At 40.1% G+C, this 19,558-nt stretch overlaps 1 protein-coding gene across 1 annotated transcript in view; it reads left to right on the plus strand.

The window, feature by feature from the left end:
- The first annotated feature begins 18,728 nt into the window (after positions 1-18,728).
- The window catches only part of OSBPL6 (oxysterol binding protein like 6), a 122,504-nt gene continuing 121,674 nt past the window's right edge, over positions 18,729-19,558 (plus strand). The window contains exon 1 of the mRNA XM_040227710.1: positions 18,729-18,782. The gene's annotated coding sequence lies outside the window, so the exon portion shown is untranslated. The remainder of the gene's footprint in view (positions 18,783-19,558) is intronic.

The raw sequence follows: 19,558 nt of genomic DNA on the forward strand, positions 1-19,558 counted from the left end.
GCTGAAGAAGCTGAAGTTGAATGGTTCTTGAAGACCTACAAGACCTTTTAGAACTAACACCCCAAAAAGATGTCCTTTCCATTATAGGGGACTGGAATGCAAAAGTCGGAAGTCAAGAAACACCTGGAGTAACAGTCAAATTTGACCTTGGAATACGGAATGAAGCAGGGCAAAGACTAACAGAGTTTGCCAAGAAAACGCCCTGGTCATAGCAAACACCGTCTTCCAACAACACAAGAGAAGTCTCTACACATGGACATCACCAGATGGTCAACACCGAAATCAGATTGATTATATTCTTTGCAGTCAAAGATGGAGAAGCTCTATACAGTCAACAAAAACAAGACCAGGAGCTGACTGTAGCTCAGATCATGAGGTCCTTATTGCCAAATCAGACTTTAATTGAAGAAAGGAGGGAAAACCACTAGATCATTCAGGTATGACCTAAATCAAATTCCTTATGATTATACAGTGGAAGTGAGAAATAGATTTAAGGGATTAGATCTGATAGATAGAGTGCCTGATGAACTATGGACTGGGGTTCATTGTACAGGAGACAGGGATCAAGACCATCCCCATGGAAAAGAAATGCAAAAAAGTAAAATGACTGTCTGGGGAGGCCTGACAAATAGCTGTGAAAAGAAGAGAAGCGAAAAGCCAAGAGAAAAGGAAAGATATAAGCATCTGAATGCAGAGTTCCAGAGAAGAGCAAGAAGAGATAAGAAAGCCTTCCTCAGTGATCAGTGCAAAGAAATAGAGGAAAACAATAGAATGGGAAAGACTAGAGATCTCTTCAAGAAAATTAGAGATACCAAGGGAACATTTCATGCAAAGATGGGCTCGATAAAGGACAGAAATGGCATGGACCTAACAGAAGCAGAAGATATTAAAAGAGGTGGTAAGAATACACAGAAGAACTGTACAAAAAAGATCTTCAAGACCCAGATAATCATGATGGTGTGATCACTCGCCTATAGTCAGACATCCTGGAAAGTGAAGTCAAATGGGCCTTAGAAAGCATCACTATGAACAAAGGTAGTGGAGGTGATGGAATTCCAGTAGAGCTATTTCAAATCCTGAAAGATGATGCTGTGAACGTGCTGCACTCAGTATGCCATCAAATTTGGAAAACTTAGCAGTGGCCACAGGACTGGAAAAGATCAGTTTTCATTCCAATCCCAAAGAAAGTGTACCTTAGTTCATGCCATTTTCCACATCCAGGATTGAATAATTGTCCCACTGCTGTATTAGAGGTCATTGACTCTTTTCTGGTGATTTTGACTTAAAAATGTAAGCCAGCTCTTGTAAGCATAGCACCATTTTAGTGGCAAGTATGAGCAAGATCAGCATGCTCTCCTCTACCATTGACCTGAATCTGACATGACTGAAGTATGTATGCAGTAGATTGAATGTGTCCTCCTGAAGCCCATATGTTGAAACCCTAACCTCAGGTCGGGGTCTTTGGGAGATGACCTCCTTTGGGAGGTCATGAGGGTGGAGCCCACATGAAAGGGGTTAAGTGCCCTTCTAAAAGGAATCCCAAAGGGCCCCTCACCCTTCAGCCTTGTGAGGACACAGGGAGAAGATGGTATCCCATGAACCAGGATGGTTTTTTCCCCACAAGGCACAGAATCTGCCTGCACCTTGATCTTGACCTTTGTAGCTGTCAGAACCATGAGGAATAAAGAAATGTTTGTTGTCTAAGCCCCTTAGTCTGGTATTTTGTTATGCCAGCCCCATGGACGAGGTCAGTGTTCTATAGTTTTAAACCTTTCTCTTCCCTTTCCTTGCTCTTCTCCTCTCCATTACTCTTTTCCTCTCTTTTCATGATTCTTTTTTTTTTTCCTTCCTCCCTTCCCCACTTTGTTCTACAGATATTAAGCATGTAGTCTTGGGAAGCTTACAGATTAGTGGTTGAAACATGTGCTTCAAAAGAAATCACAGAAATCTCTGACTGCAAACTGTGATAAGTGCTGAAGCAAAAATGTGGGTGCTGTGAAAATATGATAGAGATTCAGCCCTGCCTGTGGGATCGGAAAACACTTCCCTGGGGAGCTGACAGTTGGGCTGATTTGGGATTAACTAGATGATAAAGAAAGATGCGTTTTCCAGACAGAGAAAACAGAATGTGCTTAAAGAATAAAGTTGAAGAGCAATAGTTTTGCTGAGAGGTGTGTGTGTGTTACTCTGTCAGTCATATCCAACTCTTTGCCACCCTATGGACTGTAGCCTGGCAGGCTCTTCTGTCCTCTGGGATTCTCCAGGCAAGGATACTGGAGTGGGTTGCCATGCCGTCCTTGGGGATCTTTCCAACCCAGGGATCGAACCCGAGTCTTTTGTGTCTCCTGCACTGGCAGGCAGGTTCTTTATCACTAGCGTCATCTGGGAAGCTGAGAGATGAGGCAAGGGCAAATCACACCAAGGTTTGTAGGGTCTGCCTGTTCAGAATTCTGGCTTCATTCCTAAGAGTGGGTCTTAACATGAAATACTTTTGTGTGCCCAAGTGATTCAAGGACCACATTGAGCCCAATGAGCTACTGTTCATAGATGTTCATATACTATATGTTCTCTGATTTTCATGTGACAGTGCTAACCGCATAGCTCCTTACTGACTGTATGTGTCCACTGGGGCTGCCATCACAGAACGCCACAGACTAGATGGCTTAAAACAGAAACTTATGTTCTCAAAGTTCTGGAGGTTCGAGTTCAACATCAAGATGCCATCAGGGCTGCTTTCTTGTGAGGCCTCCTTTCCTGGCTTGTAGATGGCTACCTTCTTACTGCATCCTTACGTGACTTCTGTATGTGCTGGGGGTGGGGGCGAGGGAGATCAATATCTAGTGTCTCTTCTTAGACACATGTATCCCATTGCTCATTGCAGCACTATTTACAATAGCTGGAACATGGAAGCAACCTAGATATCCATCAACAGATGAATGGATAAAGAAGTTGTGGTATATATACACAATGGAATATTACTCAGCTATAAAAAGGAATGCATTTGAGTCAGTTCTAATGAGGTGGATGAACCTAGAACCTATTATACAGAGTGAAGTGAGTCAGAAAGAGAGAGATAAATACTGTATTCTAACACATAAATACAAAATCTAGAAAAATCGTATTGAAGAATTTATTTACAGGGCAACAGTGGATAAACAGACATAGAGAATAGACTTATGGACATGGGGAGAGGGGAGGAGAGGGTGAGATGTATGGAAAGAGTAACATGGAAACTTACATTACTAAATATAAAATAGATGGCCTTTGGGAATTTGCTGTATGGCTCAGGAAACTCAAACAGGGGCTCTGTATCAACCTAGAGGGGTGGGATGGGGAGGGAGATGGGAGGGAGGTTCAAAAGAGAGGGGATATATGTATACCTATGGCTGATTCATGGAGAAGAAAATGGCAGTCCACTCCAGTACTATTGCCTGGAAAATCCCATGGACAGAGGAGCTTGATAGGCTACAGTCCATGGGGTAGCAAAGAGTCGGACACGACTGAGCGACTTCAATTTTCATGGCTAATTCATGTTGAGGCTTGACAGAAAACAGCAAAATTCTGTAAAGCAATTATCCTTCAATAAAAATAATTTTTAAAAAATCTAGTGTCTTTTCTTATAAGGACACCAGTCCTATCAAGTTGGAGCCCGCCCTTTGACTTCATTTAACTCTTAATTACTGTCCTAAAGGCCCTGTCTCTAAATAGAGTCACATTTGGGGGTTAGAGCTTCAATATATCAATTGGTGGTGGTGAGGTGGGGGGCGGGAAGACACAATTCAGCACATAACACTGACCTGTCACAATCTGGAGTGTGACATCTAATGATTGTCCAAGACAATACCTCGTGATTTACAGTGGGCAGGTGTCTTAGAAGAGGACAGATCTTAAAGCCCTGCAGCATTGGGGCTTTTCCCTTTAAATACCAGTGAAAGAGCCAAACAGAACCTGATTCTGTTAGGTCAGCACACTCCATCATGGAAGCCCCAGGACTTGGGATTGATCAACTCGTTGCAACTCTAAGGTGGGCCTAGGTCACCACCATGGACAGATGGTGCTTCGTTGCTGGGATGCTGCAGGTCAGTGGGAAAGTTAACACAAAGCCTTAACACAGAGAGATGCTGAGACTGCCAGATGCAACCCTCAGAGCCTCATGACAGCAGGTGATAACAGTCAGCCTCAAGAATCACGTGAGAACTGCTGTATTTAACAAGGCCACAGAGAAGAGAACTATGAAACTTAGGTAACGCGCTGTTCTTGCCCTTTTTGTGAGAACAGGGGTAATTATGTTAACTACCTTTGGCTGTGGGGCTTGTGCTTTTTCCTGGGTCTTTTAAATTAGTGATCCTTCAAAAAGTCACCTATAAGAAAAGATCCTAAGGAAATGAATAAGCATGTCATTCTCAAGGGTATTTTCTGCACATGTTGATACATAATGGCATCAGCAGGGCCGTGAGCAGTCTAGGATGGGGAAGACAGAGAAACATGTCTATTTTTGTTTTTGCCAGTTTTGCAAGCTATCAAAGGAAGGTTTATCATTTTCTCCCCAATAACATGAGTTTATTCATTACGTCTGTACTTTCCCCACTTTACCTTTTATTTATTCTTATTATAAGATTCTATAATGAGATGAAATTATATAGGATGAATTTCAATCTCTTATAGATTGGAAAAGGATCAGTGAAGGAAAACTTAGAATAACAGAATCCCCATCCTACACTCTACTGGTAGATACAGTACATATAAGTATAAGCTATATACTGTCTTAAGTGTCTTGTGGGTTTTCAGGTTTCATATGTGGCATAAAAAGTGAAAACCTGGAGAAAAAGGACATTTGCCAGGAAACCTGAGGCAAAGAGAGGGACTATGATGTGATAGGCTAATAAATTATCAAACAGGTGCTCAGGATAAAATGCCATACTAGGCATTTAAGGACATCAAGTCAGTTCAGTCGCTCAGTTGTGTCCAAGTCTTTGCGACCCCATGAACTGCAGCACGCCAGGCCTCCCTGTCCATCACCAACTCCCAGAGTCCACCCAAACCCATATCCATTGTGTCGGTGATGCCATCCAACCATCTCATCTTCTGTTGTGAACTTCTCCTCCTGCCCTCAATCTTTCCCAGCATTAGGATCTTTTCAAATGAGTCAGCTCTCCACATCAGGTGGCCAAAGTACTGGAGTTTCAGCTTCAACATCAGTCCTTCCAAAGAACACCCAGGACTGATCTCCTTTAGGATGGACTGGTTGGATCTCCTTGCAGTCCAAGGGACTCTCAAGAATCTTCTCCAACACCACGGTTCAAAAGCATCAATTCTTTGGCGCTCAGCTTTCTTCACAGTCCAACCCTCACATCCATACATGACCACTGGAAAAACCATAGCCTTGACTAGACAGCCCTTTGTTGGCAAAGTAATGTCTCTGCTTTTCAATATGCTATCTAGGTTGGTCATAACTTTCCTTCTAAGGAGTAAGCGTCTTTTAATTTCATGGCTGTAATCACCATCTGCAGTGATTTTGGAACCCAGAAAAATAAAGTCTGCCACTGTTTGCACTGTTTCTCCATCTATTTGCCATGAAGTGATGGGACCAGATGCCATGATCTTCGTTTTCTGAATGTTGAGCTTTAAGCCAACCTTTTCACTCTCCTCTTTCACTTTCATCAAGAGGGTTTTTAGTTCCTCTTCACTTTCTGCCATAAGGGTGGTTTCATCTGCATATCTGAGGTTATTGATATTTCTCCCGGCAATCTTGATTCCAGCTTGTGCTTCTTCCAGCCCAGCGTTTCTCATGATGTACTCTGCATAGAAGTTAAATAAGCAGGGAGACAATATACAGCCTTGACGTCCTCCTTTTCCTATTTGGAACCAGTCTGTTGTTCCATGTCCAGTTCTAACTGTTGCTTCCTAACCTGCATATAGGTTTCTCAAGAGGCAGGTCAGGTGGTCTGATATTCCCATCTCTTTCTCAGAATTTTCCCCAGTTTATTGTGATCCATTAAGGACATAGAAAGATTAAAAAACAACCACGGAATTCAAGGAATTTGCATTTTAAGTTAGATTAGCTGTAAATCTATGTAAAATATAAAATGTCAAGTAATTGAAGGAAAGTAATACAGATGAGCTATCAGAAGGTGGTATGTGATTTATTGCCAAGTGACTAGTACTACCACTCAAGAGGTTTTCTATACTAGCATCTAAACTCTGTAACAACAAGGGCTGTACGTGAAGTGTTTAGCATAGTGGTAGACATTGATCGGAATGAATGAATGAATGGTGCTTTTGCTTGTTTGTTAAAAAGGCATAACTTATCCGTAGCAGAGTACACAAATTCTGAATGTAGACTCAATGTTCTGTATCTATGTCTATGCACAAACCTACCTCCAGATGAAGATACAGAACATTTCTAGCACACTGGAAGGTTCTTCCATGCCTCTCCCAATCTGTGCTACACAATACCATACTTACTGCTGTCCCTGTACTTTAATTCACCCTGTCTTTGAACTTCGTATAAATGGAATTGGACAGTGGTTCTCTTTGGCTTAAGATTCACCCCTGTTGTTGCTTTTGTAGTTGCAGTAGCTTGCATTCATAGTTGATTTGTTTTTTGTTTTTTTTTTTTTCATTTCTGTCCATTGTTCTTAATGGACATTTGGGTTTCAAGTTTGAGGCTATTATGAAAAAAGCCACTGTGAACATTTTCAAATTTGCCTTTTGATGGATATAAACACTCACTTCTCCTGAACATATATCCATTAGTGGAATTTCTGTGTCTTAGAATATTATTACCTTTAGCCGACATTTTTTTTGAAGTGATTATATCAATTTATATTCCCACCAGCAGTGTAAGAGAATTTAAATACAGATTCTGAATTGTTTTGTATGTTTCAGTAAACTTTATTCAAAATGTATAAAGACTCTGGTCATTATAACTTGAGGGAGGGAATGAATTTTTCCTAATATTGCTCATATTTCCAGATTCTGAACTCTCATGGCCAGACACAGTGTAGGCAGTCAATATTTGAGTGGATTCTCAGATACGTCCATAGTTCAGAAAAGAAGGCAAATATGAGAGCAGAGCATTGTGGCAACCAATTATTTAATTCTGTCTTTTACTTACCAATACTTCCCATCATCAGTTTCATGATGCCATTGATTCCACAATCAGAGTCTGTGCTAATTGAGAGTCTGTGCTGTGCCAGAAACTCTGTCCTACTATTGCTACTGAATATAATTAAGGGTGTCAAGCAAGGCCCATAATAACACAGTGGCTGGTGCAGGATTGTGTTTGTGACCAAAGTTTCCCTCTGCTCCTTCCTCAGGATAGGTTGTGGGCTGCACCCTAAGAGGAATCTCTGCCGGGGCCCTGCGGTGGGGTTGGGCTGGGCTCAGGTGAGGTCTACACCAAGTAGGATAGGAATTAGGCCATGAATGCTTTCCAGTAATTTCCAGTAATTTCCTCGGTCTGGCTCTCTTATCAAGAAAGATCTCTTTTTTCTTTTGTGGGGATGAACAAGGAAAACCACAAAGCATGGCTGTGAGTTATGTGAGTCAGGATATATATGCAGTGTGACAGTTGGTCACAGTTGCTTTAATAATCATAAAAGCTGTGTACCAGCTATTTTTGTTCAGTCCTCATAATAATTAAATGCTTTAATAATAATAAAAGCTGTGTACCAGCTATTTTTGTTCAGTCCTCATTACAACCCTATGAAACAGATACTCTTAGTCGCTCCATTTCACTGATTAGGAAACCAAAGAACAGAGGAAAGACAGAACTCTCCCAAGGTCACACAGCTAGAGAGGGGCAGAGAGGAATTTGAATGTGGATAGTTCTGGAGACTGGGCTCTTAGCTGCTTACTGCATGACAGTTAGCTATTACTTGTGACTTTCAGCTTTTCAATTCATAGTCTTTATTTCTATGAGCCTCATAGAAGTTGACTGTTAGACAACTTCTAATATTTCAATGATTTTTGCATGTAACTTCCCCCTGGGATGGCAGATTTGTAGTCTGAAGAAAGTATATAGTCAGCCCTCCAAATCTGCAGGTTCTGTATCTGCAGATTCGACCAACTACAGATTGAAACTATTCAGGGAAAAACATTTTCAGAAAATTTCAGAAGCAAAACTTGAATTTGTGGTGTACTGGCAACTACAGGCGTACCTTGGCAGTATTGAGGATTTGGCTCCAGACCACTGTGGTAAAATGAATACTGCAATATAGTGAGTCATACGAAGTTTTTGTCTTCCCAGTGCATATAAAAATTATGTTTATACTGTACTGTCGTCTATTCAGTGTCCAGTAGCATCATGTCTTAAAAAGCAATGTATGTGCCTTAAAGTAACAATACTTTATTGGGACTTCTCTGGTGGTCCAGGGGTTAAGACTTCACCTTCCAGTGCAGGGGGTGTGGGTTCAGTCCCTGGGTGGGGAGCTAAGATCCCACATGCCTCGTGGCCAAAAACCAAAACATAAAACAGAAATAATACTGTAACAAATTCCAGACTTTACAAATAGTCCACATAAAAAGAATCTTAAAGAAAAATATTTTATTACTAAAAATTAATAACCATCATCTGAGCCTTCAACTCAGTTCAGTCGCTCAGTCGTGTCCGACTCTGCTACCCCACAAATCGCAGCACGCCAGGCCTCCCTGTCCATCACCAACTCCCGGAGTTCACTCAAACTCATGTCCATCGAGTCAGTGATGCCATCCAGCCATCTCATCCTCTGTCGTCCCTTTCTCCTCCTGCCCCCAGTCCCTCCCAGCCTGAGAGTCTTTTCCAATGAGTCAATTCTTCGCATGAGGTGGCCAAAGTACTGGAGTTTCAGCTTCAGCATCATTCCTTCCAGAGAAATCCCAGGGCTGATCTCCTTCTGAATGGACTGGTTGGCTCTCCTTGCAGAGCCTTCAGTGGGTCCTAATTATTTTTGTAATAGTAACATCAAAGATCACTAGTCACAGATCATCATGACAAAAATTATAATAATAATGAAAATATTTGAAATATTGTAAAAGTTATCAAAATTGTTACAAATTGAGCAAATGCTGTTGGAAAAAATGGCATCTGTAGACTGACTTGACACAGAGTTCCCACCAGCCTTCAATTTCCAAAAACATACAGTATCTTTTAAGTGCAATAAAGTGAAGAGCAGTAAAAGGAGGGAAGTATGCTTACATTTAAATAGCATTCACATTGTATTGGGGCTTTCCTAGTGGCTCAGATGGTAAAGAATCTGCCTGCTTTGCAGGAGATCTAGGTTTGATCCCTGGGTTGGGAAGGTCCCCTAGAGAAGGGAATGGGTACCCACTCCAGTATTCTTGCCTGGAGAATTCTGTGGACGGAGGAGCCTGGTGTGCTATGGTTCATGGGGTTGCAAAGAGTCGGTCACACTTTCACTTGCACTTTTCACTTACATTGTACTAGGTTTTATACTATATACCATTTTATATAAAGGACTTGAGCATCCTTGGATTTTGGTGTTCACTGTAAGTAGGTGGGAATCCTGGAATCAATGTCCCACAGATAAGAAGGGATGACTCTCTGGCCTATAGAGATATTAGAATGATCCATAGATCAATTTTTAAAAAGAAAAAATTTTAATCTAATATTAGTTCATCTGTGTCAGAAGATATGTAAATTGGCAGCCATACATACTACTCAATAATGTCTGTGTATTTTTAAATAAATTATGTGTTGTATGTAATGAGAAGTAAATAATAATTCTGAGGTCTGAAAATGTATGAGTTAAAAAACCTGTCCATAATTAACATTTGAACACCTGTCATAGGGTATGCAAAGTACTAGACCCTGAAAATATATCATCTGAAATCCCCAAAGCAACTTAAACTGGGTTTAATTAGAGCCCCAATCCCCATTTTTCAGATGAGGAAATTGAGGATCAGATAGGCTAAGTAACCTGCTCAGTTTCATAGCTGGAGAACTTTGCTGGGATTTGAAGTAAGTCTGTTTTACTCCAAGACCCATGCTCTTTCCAGGATGTCACAGACTTCTACTTGTGCCCAAAGGAAGCCCTCAATCTCAAGGAAAAGTACTATTATATGATATCATAGTCTACCCGGCTTTCTTCATCCATTTTTTAAATCCATCTATGACATCAAATTAAATTTCCAGAAGAACAATTTTGAGTTGTAATGGATGGCATTGTTCATTGTCTCAGCATTTTAAAATTTATCCTGCTTTTATTGCCAGTATCATCTATCTGAATACAGGAAGCTTTAGTCATAAGAATGTTAATAGGCCTGATTCAGTTGTCAGATTTTTTTGTGGTCTAATGAACAAACAAGTAAGTCACTGTGGAAACCAAATAGAAATATAGATGCATTGATACAGCCAGAGGACTGAGAAATAGGGCAGCTTGAAATAATTCGATCAAAGTAGCATAGGAAGTAAAAGAGACTGACTCAGAGGCCAGGGTTATTCAGTTAAGCCTTGTATGAAAAAAAAAATACAGATTACATATACAAAACTAATACTTGTTTAGGATTTTTTTAAACATTTTTATTATTATTATTTAACACCAAAAACATTTTGTATTGGGGTATAGCGATTAACAATATTGTGAACAGGGAAGGGACTCAGCCATACATTAAGGGTCTATTTTATAATTTCAGACCACTGCATAATTTATAATGATGCCACTGACAGTGTTTACCTGATTTGTTAACAGATTTTAGCATGATATTGACTTCAGTTTTCGTGTGGTAGGCATATTTGTACTATAAAAGAACATATAGTTATTATATAGTTATTTTTAAAGTAAGTTAAAATAGGGTCTCCAGCTACCTGCTCAAAGGATTCAGTTGCTCGAAGATTCCAGTAATCTGAGAGACACCAGCAATGTGATATTGGAGACTGGATGTTCCAAATGTCATTGATAGGAAAACCATCCCAGGTAGAGCATTCAACAAAGCTTTCCATGAGCATAACAAAGCTTTCCATGAGCATAACTCTGAGTCCTGTAAAAAATGTTCTTTGGGTTTAGGACATTAAGTCATCTATCCTTTCAGAATTTGGAGTTTAGGAAAGTTATGTTTAGGAGTGCATATTAAAACTCATTAATGTGACAGTTTGTGAACTGAATAGGAGAGAAGTGTCACCTGTGAATTTAGATCCACAGTCTGGACGTGGGCTGGGCAGCTGTTCAGTGGCCTGGCAAGAGCACGGCCATCAGCACAGTCCTAGAGCCTCACCCCAGAGTGAAGTGAGCCTCTCCTTTGTGATCCAAATAGGTGTTTCAGTTAGCACCACCCAAGTGACCTGTCTGACAAGTGACCTTCTGCCCAAGCTATATCAGATTGCCAGGGTTTAGGGTTCTTTTGGAGAAGGCAATGGCACCCCACTCCAGTACTCTTGCCTGGGAAATCCCATGGACGGTGGAGCTTGGTGGGCTGCCATCTACGGGGTCGCACAGAGTCGGACACAACAAGCGACTTAGCAGCAGCAGCAGCAGCAGCAGGGGTTCTTTTATTCATCTTTCCCTCTCTGGGCACTTGTGGGTTCTGTTATTTATCAGATGCTCCAGTTTTTGCATTTTGGCCCTTGGATATTTAGAGATTAAAGTACATTAGATATGATGATTGCAATTATCACAGGTGCAGAGGTGATAAGGGCTCTTTATCCAAAGCCCAGAGGCAGGTAGTGTTTTGAGTCTGTAGTAGGGGAAGAACAAGACCAGCTGTCTTGTGCCTTCTCTAACTTTGGAGGTGTATTACCAGTTACATGAGTGGGAGGGAAACTTTTCATGCATCACTGTTAATAGTTGTTGACAAATCACCAGTTGGAAAATGTAAAGGGAGTGTCTGTGCCCTGGGAGTAACATTGAAATTCTCATCTCTCAACAAACAAATCTTACTGCATATCTTTTTAACTGTAGCCTTTTTTTCAGCAAAGTTTGTCTGAGTTCATGTTTGTCCATTTGGTTTCCGTGATCAGTCACATTGAACTTTAGCACATTCTAGCATACTTCTTGTATACTTTAGCAAAATAGTAGATGTACCATGGTGCAGTCGGGCTTGCAGGTGTGGATGTTGCCCTCAGAATGCATCCATTCTGGGAAATGAAAGACACGTGTGTCAAAAACTGATCGCAATGGACTGAGCAAAGTCCAGGCAGTACTGAGCAAGTTAGAAACCTGAAGAATTACTTCTAGCTGACCATAGGAAGTAATTCCATGTCACCTGCACAGGGTTTAAAAGGAAGAATGGGTTTTAGACTTTGGAGGTGTAAGGGGAAGACTTTTCTTTAGAGGAAACACATAAAATAGGCAAAGAGTGGGTATATTTGGGGGAATTGCAAGGAGTTGTGTCTGTTAGAAGATTTCAAGGAGCCTATCATGGAAGATAAAGTTGGACAGTTGGTTGGAGTTAGATCATGGAAGACCTTTAATACTGGAATAAGGAATTTGAGCTTTATTCTCTTTGCTTAGTTTCAAATATTAACTCAAGTGCTTTACCTTAGATGTGATTATTAGGTATGATTATGCATAAGAGTACCATGATCCTTTTGGCAGTTTTATTGGGAATAAAATATACTGTTACACAACTACAATATGTGTGGTCTGGGTCAAATGGCTCTTTTTGGCTGAAAATTTTCTGCAGAGGTGGTGCGAAATATTCACATAATCCTATCACTCAGATGAAAGTCATCTACATCACTACAGCGTGCACTTATGTTGATTCCTCCCTAAGTTCAGTGATGTTAGGATTTCTATTTCCCAGCTTTTTGTTTGTTTGTTTGACCCAGTGGGTTGTTCTATAATACCTAATACTCCATGTGCCTGGCAGCCAAGCTAGTTTGAAAGCTGAGTCGTTAAGCTCTTTCATCTTTCTTCTCAATTTCCTACTTAGCATTTTCCCTTCATTAGTGGGCACTTTGTAAGCAATGAGGTGCCCAGGAAAGAGTAGCCCTGTTTTTTTGTTGTTGTTGTTCTGTCCTATTCAAAGAGATTATTTTAGTCTACCTGTGTGTGCCTTGGAAATATTCTGAGCTGATATTTTTTAGCTATTGGAGGCAAAGAAAAGCATCTGAATTTTATCAGACTTGGAACACTTTTCAATTGATAAAAATGTTAGTGAAAAGGGCCATTATTGTTAGTGCTCTCTGGCTGATTAATTCAGTAGATGAAAGCTTGAGGCTTATATGGCAAGGTCAGTTAGTTTCGCTCTCTGATTATCTCTTGGACCCTCTAGTCCTGGCCATTGATTTCAAAAATAATTACAATAACAACAAGCACTGTGACAGTACTATACACGTAACCTCATTTAATCTTCAGAATGATCCGGAAGGGTAGGTACTGTTACTCTCTCTATCTTTACAGATCTTGAAACTGAGGCATTGAGAAGCTATGTAACTTGCCATTACTGGTAGTTGACTAAATCAGGATTTAAACCTAGGCACTTAGGTTCCTGGGTCTTTACTCTTGATCTCATTAAAACCTAACTATGTCTCTACACTAAGGAAACACAATACGTGTCTAAATATTTAAGGCAATTTATTTTGTATAGTATGAAGCTTTGAATTTAAGAAGTTTCAGGTCAAGGTATTTTATACAGACACCTAGAATCTATTTAGCATCTCTTTTGTTGTCTGTGCAAGGGGGCGGGGCGGGCAGGGCGGGCAGGGCGAGGCTTCACAGAGGTTTGAGGCCTGAGCCAGGACTCATGTGCTTATGCTCAGGCAAGAAGAGCATCACAGGTTGGGCAAACAAGTATGCAAAGGCTTGGAGAGACGAAAGGGCATTTGATGTGCATGTTTGTAGGAACGTGTGGTGTTCACTGTGTCTAAAACATGGAGAGAGTGACTAAAGTGCAATTTAAGATTGCAGATTGTACCCTGCTAAATAGCTTAAAAATTATTTTCTCAGACAGAGACCTTTAAAAAAAAATCAAGGGCTCACAAATTTTTGTATTCAGTTTCAGAGGCTTTCCGGGTGCCCTGAAGCTCACGTGTAGTTCTGTGGGCCCCTTCCCCCAAGCAGTTGAGAATAACATTATCCAATATATGTTTTAAGAAAGATGACTCTGATGACAATGAAAGATGGCTTGGAGGAGAGAAGGATTAGAAGCAGAGAAATCAGGAGGCAGATATGAAAAGATCAATCTGAGATGGCAAGAAGAACCATGTCTCTGAAAGATGTTTAAGAGATAGAAGTGAGAGAGAGGACCCGGGGTGAGTTAAATGGGAAAGTCACACATAAAATAGTTAAAAGTAAGTGTCATTTGTAGCTTGGCTTAAGGATATACAGTGATGTCATTAACAAAAACCAAAGGAGAGGAAAGGGGCAAGAGTAGAAAGATTTGGGGCTTGATTTTTTGGCCTGCTGAATTTCAGGTGTCATGATATATACCGATGGGATTGTCTACTGTACAGCTGGAAATGCAGTCTGGAAAAGAACTCAGCACTGGAGAGAGAGATTTAGCAAATGGTAGGTTGAAGCCCTCTGGGTGAGTCAGAGCCACCCAGGGGAGCCCAGAATGAGAAGACAAGGGCAGAGGAGGAGTAAGTGGTAAAGCTGGCTGGGGAGGTGAATCAGGGGAGCAGCAGCAGCCTTGAGGCATTTGAGCACTTCCTGTGTGCTGGGTCTGTTCTGAACACTCTGTGGACATTAGCTTGCCTAATCCTCAAACACCTCCAGGAACCGGCTGCATTTTGCACATGAGGAACCAGAGGCCCAGAGAAGGAATTTGCATAGAACTAGTAAGTCACTTTCAATGGTAAATTAGTGGTAGCCTCCTTAAGTTGATGTAATTGAATTAAGATAGTTTTTGTTATAACTTTTTTACAGGTTTAAACAGAGATTAGTAAACTTTGATGATACTATTTTCTTACTTTTGCCTCTGTTCTATCAAGTTAATATGGTATAATCATCAGAAGTCATAAAGAAAGTATGATAGGAGACTTGCATAAATTTCCAAATTCCCTGGCTTTTTCTCACGTGAGTATTCTATCAAGATTCATGCATTTCTTAAACATATTTTTATTTAATAGGGTAAATTTTCCCTGACGTTTTCTCCTAATTAATAAGCATGTTTGGCACTAATTGGAATACTTCCTGAAACGGTTTCATGAGTCATATTTTCCTTTTCCACCTAGAATATATGTTGGACTCTCTTAGCAGTGGTCTGCTGCTGCTAAGTCGCTTCAGTCGTGTCTGACTCTGTGCGACCCCATAGACGGCAGCCCACCAGGCTCCCCCGTCCCTGGGATTCTCCAGGCAAGAACACTGGGTTGCCATTTCCTTCTCCAATGCATGAAAGTGAAAAGTGAAAGTGAAGTTGCTCAGTCATGTCCGACTCTTAGCAACCTCATGGACTGCAGCCTACCAGGCTCCTCCTTCCTTGGGATTTTCCAGGCAAGAGTACTGGAGTGGGTTGCCATTGCCTTCTCCAGTGATCTGAGACATCATCAACTCTATATTCTTAATTTATCCCAAACTTCTCATGTCTCCTTGAATCCATCCCTTCCTTAGAACCTCTTCATTTTGTTTTCCCTTTTATCATTACACCAGCAGTGGAGATTTTTCTTGGAGCCTTTTTTCCCAGTAATTTTTTTTTTAATTACTTCATCAGAATTTTGCACACCAGTTAGATAAGAACAATGAAACCATACCAGGTTGCCACAGTGGGATAATTTGCTAGACTGGGGTCAGCAAGCTACGGTCCATGGGCCAAATATGAGCTATTACATTTTTGTAAATAAAGTTTTATTGGAACACAGCATGATCATTCATTTACATATTACCTGTGACTGCGTTCTAGTGCTACAAGGGCAGAGTTGAATAGTTGCATTAAATGGTACAATGCATGGCCCACGTAACCTAAAATGCTTAATTTACTCATTTGGACCTTCACAGAGAAAATGCTGACTCTTGCTCTGTAGCATATGACTTTTGGAAAATTAGGATTGTCCAAAGATTAGGAATTGTCCAAAGCTTTACAGTTAAGGAGGTTCTCTTTTAAAATAAAATATTAAAGAAAATTTTTGAGTCATGTAATAGAACCATTGAATGGTTTCTGTAATATGTGTTTTTTGGATATATAACAGAAATTGTCAAGGGAATAATAAAATTGAAGACTCCGTTAAGTAATCGATAATCAGAATTCTTACCTGTATAATCAGTCATCTGAGTTTTTGTTCGTATTAACAGAGCTGTTTAAGGTGGAAGAATTTTTTTTTCTTTGAGTGCTCAATAGGTGCCAGGCCTTTCCTTGTGCTCAGTTTCTGGGAGTTGCAGAAATGTTACATTTCCCTACCCTCAGAGAAATATGTCTCAATTTCAGCCAAGTTAAATACAAACCAAAAACATTTGGGAAAATTGGCCTAGATCATAGATATGTAACAGAATGAGAAAAATATGTTTTGTGTTGAGTACATTATTTTAGTTTGTTAGCATATTGACCATATCTTATACTGCAATCACATTTCTGGAAAAAAAAAAAAGGCAGTGCTTTCTTTTCTTTTTTTAATTGAGATATATTTGGTGTTCAATATTACGTTTCAAATGTACAGCATAGCACTTCACAATTTTTAATGGTTATATTCTACATATAGAATATGTATATATATAAAATATTGGCTGTATTTCCAGATGTGCTTTATTTTCCATTATTTTGTTAAAAAACAAGAAATAGGTGAGGACAACTGGGACCCCATTCTGTCCTCTCAAATGCGAGCTCTTCGCTTGTCCCTCCTGAATGCCCATTGTCTTCAGCAGCTCTGCCCTCCCTTTTTGGCTGCTTTATCTTCCGAGATTCTCTCTTGCGTCTGGGTTCTCTTTCCTCCAACTTGTCCTCCTGGTTCCGTCTCCCTGAAGCATAATCAGATAATTCCTCTACTCTAAACTCCACTTCAGTCCTCTACAGCCCACCCAGTGGTCTTTCCTCAGCATTGAAGAAGACCTTTCAAACCCACTCTCTGCCTTTTCTTCCCCATTGTCCTTCTTCGTCCTCTAAACTCAGTACTGTGTCTGTACTCTCCTTTTGCTTGATTTTCATGTGCTTTCCTTACTGTTTGAAATGCCCTGTAACTTCTGTGATACATGGTGGGATTAATGAGATTAGAAAAATGTTCAGCTTCAAAGTCTGCTCTTCCGTTATTGACAAGAAGGCCACCATAGTTGCTAGGTAAGAGTGCCTGGAGTCTTGGTTTTCTTTGGGAACTTACCTCAGCACGTGTTTTCCATGAACTCTGTTGGGTTGTAGCACTGAAACTGTACTCTCTGGGGGTTTGGACACAGTGTAAAAAGTCTCAATGTATTGAGATGATCACAGGTAAAAAGAGAACAATCAATTTTTTTGTCTAAACATTGCTGCCAGAGAGAAAAGCAAAATAATTCCTTTAACCAACTAAGGTATTTAATGGAGACAGTAGACAAAGTAAGCAAGATAATGAAGAAGGGTCTTACATAGTGTCTTGGGCTACGGTTTTCTGGGAAAGCAATTTAGGATTTTTAACCCTATGTCACGATTAAACTTCCTTCGTGGAAGTGATGTGCACATTGAATCAAAACCGTGGGCCACATGTTGTACAGAAATAGTTGTAAAATAGACTTTGCTATGGAGACTGCTAGCTTTGTGTAAATAGACTCTTCTGGTTATTCTGGTCATCTTTACTGCCTTTACTGTTTTAAGAATCTTTTCTTTGGGATTTTACAGAGTGATGGAGTTGCCTCTCCTTTCTCTGCACTGACTTATTGCTACAGGGGCACTCTAGTCCTTGGGAGAATACATCATGTGCTTGTGGGGACTGTGCTAGACAAGAACATGGGGTCTGGTGGGCAAAATTCAGGCTGTAGGAGGATTAGTCACATAATTTACAGGAAGCATTCTGTTGCAAAGATAATGGATCATTTGGTTGCTGAATGAGCCATTCAAAAGGAAGCTTTGCCACGCCACTAAACGCCCCTGATGAGATTTTGCAGAGACACCTACTCAAGTACTGTCTAGCATAAAAGACTTTGTTCAAATCAGCCTTTCCAACCTTTCCAAGTATTAATTTATTAAGAGCTGAGCAGGTGGGTTTCAAACTGCAGAGGCCATCATTGAGCTAGAACATGATTCCTTTAGTGTGTTTTGATAAAAAGCAGATATAATGTTTTCTTTTAAAGCGTCAGTTTTGGTTATAGTTTTAAAAAGAAACTACATCTTCCCTTCTCTGAGTTTATTTTTTAATGAGGGTTTTAGGGATTAATCTTCAGTGTGTACTGTCACAAGGAGTAATCAGACTTGAACTTTGTAAGCTTAGAGCCTTTGAACTTCTGCCCCGTACGCAGTTTATGTGCAAGGTAAAACAAGATCCTTTATAGTTTCTAATTAAAGTAAAGTTTAGTTGCCACTTCGTTAACTTTCTGGTTTTTGAATAAAACTTAATAAATTAGTCACCCAGAAATTCGGAAATTGAATGTGACAATACAAATCTTTCTGTACTAATGAAGTTTTTGAAGATGAATTGAAATGATTATTCCTAATATTTCTGGTATCAGGGGCGTTTGATTTTATGTGAACTATATATTGATAGATTGGTAAATTTTAATGTAGAACGGTCAGTCCCCCTAAAGGTTATAGACGGCACTACACTATATAGTGGTTGTCCTTTTGAAAATGATGCAGAATGTCTGTATAAACATTAATTATAGTCTCAGAAATACCTTTTGCAAAGTACATATAAATAGAAAACTTCTAAAATTCACTTTTTAACTCCCACACTTACAGTGTACAAGAAACTGAGGTCTGGTCCCTGCTTCCAGAGTCAGCACAGCCTGGTAAGGAGATGAGAGGTGTAAGCAGCATGAAAGACCAGGTGAGACTCACATTAGTCAGAACTGACCAAAGTACCAGGTGTGATGATGAGAAACTCCTTTCTAGCTGGGAATATCGATGAAAGAGTTGGAAGTTGTGGTTTTGAGCTGGATTTTGAAGGATGTATAAGCAAAGACTATGCGGAAAGAGACGAGTGAAGTGAAAAATGGAACCCAGGCCAAGATGCGGTTCACACAGGCTAGACACAGGACGTGCACGCGTGTATGTGATGTGGGAGGGAGTGGGGATTCCTTAGGTATGATTAGCAAGATTCAACCACCCTTCTCCTTTTTGTCTGCTACTGGATTGGAGGAAACAGAGAAAGAGAGGAAACTTTGCTATTACCCCATGGTCCTCTGTTCTCCTTTACCTTCCTATTTGCTATTACAGGATAGTAAGAAGTTATGCAGAATAAGACTAGGGAAGTGCACGCAAAGAACTGCAGTATAGGGGAGTTTCTATAGCTGACCATTCATATTCAGTCTGCCTATAATTATATGGGATTAAAAAGCATAGATTGAGCAGTGTTTGCAGAAAATAAACATATAATACTGAGCATACAAAAATTATCTTGATGGATACTAACCGTAGTTCTTCTGTGTCATCATCATAATCAAATTTAAATTTAATTAAATTTTATTTAGTAATTATAAGATGCGCAGAATTGTCTTACAACACAGTAGAGACTTAAAAAGCTTTTTTTGTAGAGTTAAAGGGGCTCTAAACGAACAAACACTTT

Source organism: Oryx dammah, unplaced genomic scaffold, assembly GCF_014754425.2.
Source record: "Oryx dammah isolate SB20612 unplaced genomic scaffold, SCBI_Odam_1.1 HiC_scaffold_27, whole genome shotgun sequence".
Taxonomy (NCBI): domain Eukaryota; kingdom Metazoa; phylum Chordata; class Mammalia; order Artiodactyla; family Bovidae; genus Oryx; species Oryx dammah.